This window comes from Triticum urartu, chromosome 5 (genome assembly GCF_003073215.2).
Source record: "Triticum urartu cultivar G1812 chromosome 5, Tu2.1, whole genome shotgun sequence".
Taxonomy (NCBI): Eukaryota; Viridiplantae; Streptophyta; class Magnoliopsida; order Poales; family Poaceae; genus Triticum; species Triticum urartu.
Window position 1 is genome coordinate 655,377,015 of NC_053026.1, and position 7,670 is coordinate 655,384,684.

A 7,670-nucleotide genomic window follows, 5' to 3' on the forward strand; every position below is an offset into this window, starting at 1 on the left:
CACCTAACCCCTCGCGCGGCCTGATTCCCTCTCCCCTGCTTCCTCCCTCAATTCTCCTCTACTATTCCTCCCCGACCCCGCCTCGCCGCCGTCTCCCCCGACCCCGCCTCGCCGCCGTCTCCCCCGACCCTGCCTCGCCGCGCCTCGGTGCCGCCGTCTCCCCCGACCCCATCTCTCTCCCCGCCCTCTGTAAGCACTTTCCCCTTCCAATCCCTCTTCTCTGCTTAGTATGAACCCTAGGCTATTTTTAGTGCTAGTTAGTTAATTACTTATATGGTAATTAGGGCAGTAGTTCCTAGGTACTAATTAGTTAGTAAGAACTAGGTACTAATTAGGTATTAGTTTATTTTTATTTATAGTAAGTTTATTTTTAGTAAGAACTAATTGAATTAATAGAACTCGTTAGGAAGAACTTGTTGCTATTTTTTAGTTAAAGCAATTTTTCTCGCATCGACGTGGACGATGCCTATCCCGCATCCTCGTGGTCGAGTCGGTGGAGGACGGCACCTGCTTGACCAGATGGGCCATGTCCGGGACTGGGCTCCGCCGGGGTGGTACTGGGAGGCGCTACCTACCGGGGGCGCAGGTTGGTGAGGAGCCAGCCTGTCGTTGACCCGAACCTTCTTTGGTGGCGATCGCGTGGGCCAGTGACGGACCAGAAGCTCGAGGACTCCGCAGAGGTGGTGCGTCACTGTGTCAGTGAGGAGGATGCGGTCCATATACCTGGCAGGTTCTCCAGGGATCTCATTGTAGCTATGATCCCGTGATGGTTCCTTCTCTGTGGGTGTCCACTGCCCGCGCCGATCCCCGTCGTGTGCTAGGGTTTTAGTTGTATTAGTGATGTTATATGTATAACACTATTTGGGATGTATTAGTGATAATATTCGACGATGTATGGACGCATGAGATGATTTACTTTTGCTTATTGAATGCATGCTAATTTGAGTCCTGTAAGATATTTTAAAATGAATATCTTGTGTTGCTCAATATCCAAGTGGCCGGTCATGTTTGCAGGTTACACCGCCGAGTGGCCTATGTTTTGCCGGAGTGTTGATTCATTTCCGTTCCGGCAAATTTCAGGCGCTCGATATGTCCTATTTTAGCAAAGGTCATGCCGGATTTTTCCGTGAATTTTGGCATGACTTGTGCCAGAATATGTAGGAAATATCGAGTGCCCCGGATTTGTGTGTTGAGTATCCTGATAGTTGTCTTCGATCGATTTTCAATTAATGTTTTAACTATGAACATAGGAAATGTCTGATGACGAAAAGGATTTCGGTATTTGCAAATACTACGAAAACGAGCGCGGCCTGTGCGACGGAATCTTCCTAGATGATGATAGGCGCTTCAGCATCAAGCTGGATGAGAACTTCGAAGTGGATACAGTAAGTCACAACGGCAAGTCTTTTTTCGTAATTAGGCATGACATCTGCTTCATTTGCTTCAACTTATATTTTTTTACTATTGTACTAGCGTATCCTCTGCTATGTAAGACTTTTTGTATTGGATAAGATAGGTTTCAGTCATACTATGGAGGTAAAAAAAGTTTACTTGAAGATCGAGCATGGTTATATTTTCCACAAAATTATACAATTCAGACGACTACACCTATTTTGGATGCAAAACATGGCGAGCACTATGCAAGACTTATGCATTTGAGCCTGATATGGTTATCACCTTTGATATTCGTCCGGAAGATGATATTGAAGGTAATACCGACATTTGGGTCGATGTGTAGACGCCTCCAGTTATACCATTATGTAAGTTTATCAACCATATTTATGTCTTTGATATTGTTTATTCAAAAATAGTTGACAACTAATTTGTATTGTCAGCTTATTTCGGTGCAAGCAAACATGTCCAGGGCTTGGTACACAGGATCTGCTACTGTCCCGAGGCTGAACTCAACTGCAAGGAGCTAAGTCATTATGTTTCATGGCTTGAGGATCTTGATACCACTATAAGAATACCCCTTCTAAAGAAACACAAATTGTACAACATTTTGACCATATGTTGTAAAATACACAAAGAGATACGCATATAGGCATTGCAGCACATGCGTGGTAGATTTACTACTACTGACCCTATTGTGGTTGTGGTACAATATATATGAAAAAATCGGCAAGGAGAGAGAAAAAATAAACAGAGGAAAGGAGAGAGAGACCAGCAAGAAACAGAGTACCCGATTCTCCTCATCTCTCCGCCGCCAACCACCGCATCGTCTCCCTCCTCCGACCCACCTTGCCGCCGGCCGTCCCCCTCCCTCTCCTCCCACCTCGCGGCTTCGGAGTCCGCTGGATCTGCCGCATCACCCACCCACCCATCCCTCTCGTGTCCCATATCTCTCTTCACGCAGCTCGTCGCTGCACACCTGCGCCGGCTACTCAGGCGACGGCCAGTGAATCCTGCCACCGCGAAGCACAGCCCAAGGTCCCCTCGCAACGCGGCGCCCTCCGGTACAGATAGAGGCGGCGCTGGCGACCACGAAAGCCCACACGGGACCCGGTGTCTATGTCGTCCTCCTCTCGTCCGGTGAGTGCAGCCCCTCCCCTGCCTTCATCCTCTCTCTCTCCCCCTATATCTAACCTCGGCTCTTTTCAAGCGCACCTGCATAATATTAAAGCTGCTTAGTTTCAGTTATGGTTTTTGCATAAGAAGATTGAACTGATGTGATGTGCATCACACAAAATTGGCGTTCATGATTGTTTGTTTCCTGGGATGATCTGTTTGCCTTGCTTGAGATGTCTGTGACAAATCTAGAAGCACTCTTCACTTACAGTTCTACAATGCCACTGAAAACAAATTCATTGATGACCAAGAATTATTTCATTGTACATGAAAATTTTCTCCTTTATAGTAAATAATTATCCAGTTTTACATTTTACAAAGCAAAGTCTTATAAAAAGCATTACTTAAAAGCATCTGGTAAAAGCCTTCAGTAAAGCGTGGGGCTACTGCTAGTTGCTCTTGTATTGTTGTTCTTTGTTTGTGATGTTAGTTTTTTCCAGTTATTCTCTGGATTTTTCTGTATAATTTACAGAGTGGTTGATTGAGGTTAATGTTAATACAAAGTTTTGGGTTTTTTTTTGTGAGAGAGTATTGCAACTTTGTTTGACTGAGATGGCATCAGTTGTTCTGCAGGTATCTAGAGTTGCGTTCAAGTTGCTGAGAATCAGAGGTGCAGAACTGACTATTTGGTGTAGGCCCTTCCATTTTGTGCGTTGTGTTTTCATGTGATGTTGCTGAGTCCGAAATTTTCCCTCTATGCAGCATGTTAGCTTCTCCCATACGGCCATACCTGTATGCCGTGCCCTGCAAAGTTGACTTCCATATTTATAATCATTAGTGAACATGCAGCATACCTAGACAGCAGATTGTTAGAGTTGCTTCGGTTAATAGCATCGTGATGATGTAGTACTCCTTCTGTAAATTAATATCAGAGCATTTAGATCACTAAAGTAGTGATCTAAACGCTCTTATATTAGTTTACGGAGGGAGTACTGCTTAAGTAGGTGGATGGACAAGAAACAGTAGGCAGTGGCGGTTAACACTTGTTCCTTGTGAAGTCCGTATTTACAATGATTTGCCTACCTTGAGTCCTATGTATAAAATAGTAATCTGTTTCTTTTTCTTTTGTGGAGAAATGAGTGTTTTGCTTGAAAGAATAATGTTCTTACTCTTTTTTTCACTGAATGTGTATATAATACAATTATGTTTCTTTTATCATTTGTGGAGAAAATGAGTGTTTTGCTTGAAACAATAATGTTCTGACTTTTATTTTTTTCTGAATGAATATGCATATTTATAGGATTTTGTTCTAACATACACAGGAAGGCTATGTTATCCATCTGCAAATATTCTTTGCTGATATGCAGATTTTTTTACACTGTAGTTTTTTCGGCTTGGATGATGGTCTTGGGATCACAACTGCAATAATGTTCTGACTCTTTTCTTCTTTTTTGAATGAATGTGTATATACATACACAGGCATGATATGTTATCCATCTTCAAATATTCTTTGCTGATATGCAGATTTTTTTTGTACTGTAGGTTTTTCCGCTTGGATGATGGTCTTGGGATCACAAGTGCAGTATGTTTGGGCTAGTGCCTAAATAGGAGCCATTGTTGTTCTGCTGGTGTTAGGATTTGCCTAAATAGGAGCCATGGAGCAAGTCTGAGTTCGTAGATCAAGTCATGGACGATGCCATCAAAGGTATAATGTCTCCCTCCCCAACCATGCCAATGCTTGTTGTGCCCACGGTCATTGAGCCGTGCTAGGTTCTATGCTACTGTCCATGCAAATTTATAGGATTTGGGGTTGTAGGTTTTAGTGTATTTATTTAGCAATAAATAAAACTATTGGTTCACGCAAAAACAGTTTGACTGTAGTACAGAATTAACAATGGATTTCTGGGTTGGTGATGACCATGTAAATTCTTTTCAGTTTTTGGGGCTGCAGGTTTGTTCCAACTTCCAAAGCGTGGTGAACACCTGTAGGTTTGTCTGTTTCCCGTTGGATGACTGAAACCAACTAGAGCTAAATGTTTTGGTTCAGTTTTGGATGACTAAAACCGTTTTGGTTCTGTTTGCTAACTAACTGGAGAAGAGAAGAGAAGTGGTACTATCACTCACATTGCCCTTGAATGCACATCAGCACTTAGGCTATTGTCCATATAATTTTATTGAGCCATGTTGTCCTGCAAGCTGTGTCGTATATTGTGGCTTCTAGATTAGTCATCAATGACAACTAACACTCATGCTGGTATCTTTTCATAATCATAACAGGGATGTTGCTCTTGCTGCACTTGTAAATTCTGATCCTAAATTTAAACTTGATGGCTGAAATTATAAATGAATTTTGAGCAGTGCATGTTGATACGACACTTGTGAAAACTGAAAATTTGGTAGGGAGTTGCAAAAACTGCAATACTCTTGCTAATGCAGAAAAAAAAAAAGATTGCATTGGCCTTCAACCTTTGTATGTGCCTAATATCCTGCCTTTATCACTACTTTGATCATGTCAATGCATTGTGTGTTAACAGTTCATTTTGTTATTTTCTTTGTAGATTCAAAAGATATATGGATGATTATATGGGTGCGTGGCAAGTATACTGCAGTAATGATGATGATGTTCCAGTTCATGATGCTGATGATGGATGCTTCCAGTTTTAGTTAAGTTGTAGGGATATTGTTCCTGTTGGATGATGTTCCTCGGTCAACTTTTAGTGATGTTGATGTATGCTTTCAGTTTAAGTTTCGATGTTAAGAAAATATTTAGATTCTGCATCACATTTGGATGATGTTCCTCTTGTAATATCCACTATTGTAATCCAACAATTTTATCCAATATATGATTTGTTCCTTGTGAGTATATTCTCTATTTTTTTCCTCACTTGATATACATATAATCGTCACAATTATGTGGAGAATTAATTTAATATCAAGTAATAATAATGTATATACAACAACAACAACAACAATAATAATAATAATAATAATTCACATTATATATGTACCCACACCTATAGGGTTGCAAATTCTCTGGTGCCAGCAATGAGATTTGGATTCCTATACATCAAGCACCAACATATATGAGTGTTGTAAAAGTCGGGTTTATGTGTTGTACTCTTGCAACGCTCCCTTTTACCAACGTTAATATAATCGTTGCATTATGCGCTAGCAACACTGGATAAGGCTACGCATCCCAAACCGTTGGTAAAGACACTTGCAACGCATATATGGACTTTTAGATATGGAAAAATGCGTTGCTATAGGTGGGGTCCTGTTGCAGTGTACTGTCAAGACAAATTTTCTTCCTGCATTTAGAAATCTTAGTACTGAAAACGTGCGACCAATAGTGTTCGTAATGAACTACGGTCACATCTATTTAGGAAGGATGGTAAGATTTTTACTATTTGTCCTCAGTGCATCTTTTTCATACATTATTTTTGAAGCTAAACTTCATTGCTAAGTATGTTACCATAGATGTTCTTCAACAGGGACTCCCGATGAATGTTGTGCCTTATGGTATCGAGACTAAAGGTATCATGAGTATTATTAGCTTACGGCCAAGATATCCTACATATTACTTTAGTGCATTCAAGATTAGCGACGGATGCTTAATAGTGCAAGACTGGACCAAATGTGTGATGGATAAGCGCAAAAAAGTACTAGGGGGCAGCAAACAGATGCGCTACCCACGATTAGGAGACAGGTTCATCTGCATGCTCCAACTTGATCAAGGAGGAGAGCTACACATGTTTTATGTTATTTTACCCAAGAGAGAGCAGCAGGAGTTATTAGCTAGCTAGAAATGAGTTTGAGGATGATGATGTGCTACACTATCACTATGATGATAAAAATAGCTAGTGTTGGTGGTAATGACTATTATGATTATTATTAGCTAGTGTTAGTGGTGATTAAATAAATACTGTTAGTGCTAATGACTATGATGATGATTAAATAGCTTGTGCTAACGGATTAGATTCAAGTGGAGGCAACATGTGATGCACATCGAAAGTACTACTAGTCCAAACTAGATCATGTTTGGATCAGTAGTACACTTTTGACATGCACCACATATTGCCTCCACCTGAACCTAATCTACCTTCATTTGACACACTGTTATGGACATAATGATGTAAACCTCATAACTGGTATTGTACCAATATTTGTCCTATGGCGCATGAATACACTAAAAAAAAAAAAAAGAATACTAGTAGCGATGGCGAGAAAACATGCTGCCAGTAGTTACATTAGCAGTAGCGCGGGAGTAAACAAACATTGCAGCTATTTGCCCTAGCAGTAGCGCATGCGGGCACGCGTTACTGCTAAGCAATAACTGTAGCACCTTATTAGTAGCGCGCCTACCCGCGCTATTAGTGAGCACAAAACCCGCGCTGTTGCTAGCCTTTTTCCTAGCAGTGAACAAGCGCAATTCAAAATGTGACAGCACGAGGGAAGATCGAGAGATAATCAGGGAGCAGACGTCCTCTGAGGTCACCAACGTACTGCAGAGGCACTCACTTCCGAAATGCACAGTGAAAACATTTGAGTTTGAAAAAAAGTGGCCCATGGCATCATTAACAATCTTAACATTCGGAACAACATGCATGAAGCAGCTCAAGGCTATCCAAGTGGGTGATGAGGGTTTTAGCAATGGGTTGACAGGCGAGTGCGTGGCTTCTAAGCGAAAATCATGCAGTAATAGCTTACAAAAAGGAAAGCCAGGACGAACACAGTGTACCTTACATTGCAGAGCATGTAGCGAAGCAATGATACTGTCACTGTCAGCCAAGCCCGAGGGAGGGCCAGCGGCGGCGCGGGCGGTGGCCGGGGCAGTTGTCGGCGTCGGGCAGGGGGCCGCAACGGAAGGCGGTGGGAGCAACCGTGGGGAAGGCGGAGCAGCCCCGAGCACGGGCGGCGGAGATGGGAAGCGGATGAGGATGCCAAGCCTGGCAAAGTCCCCGTACCCCGCGATGAGGTGGGCGACGGCAGGGCAGGCCACCGTGAAGGAGAAGAGCTCATCGTTTCCGAAGGTAACATTATACGCTCGATGGTCCCCACCGAATAAATAGCAAAGGACGAGAGCCATGGAGTCAGCGTCGAGAGGGACTGGGAACTTGATGATCCGCCCGCTGCTGCGGCAGCCATTCGAACCGTCGGCCAAG

General features: G+C 42.6%; 1 long non-coding RNA gene across 3 annotated transcripts; it reads left to right on the plus strand.

Annotated features, from left to right (window-relative positions):
• Positions 1–2,143: 2,143 nt before the first annotated feature.
• On the plus strand, positions 2,144–5,356 carry LOC125506534. Of its 3 annotated transcripts, none has more exons than XR_007282685.1 (4): positions 2,144–2,532; positions 3,131–3,178; positions 4,051–4,213; positions 5,067–5,356. It is a non-coding gene; the product is annotated as an uncharacterized LOC125506534 (long non-coding RNA). The 3 variants fall into 3 exon arrangements; XR_007282683.1 differs by having other exon boundaries at positions 3,142–3,178; XR_007282684.1 differs by lacking the exon at positions 3,131–3,178.
• Positions 5,357–7,670: the final 2,314 nt, after the last annotated feature.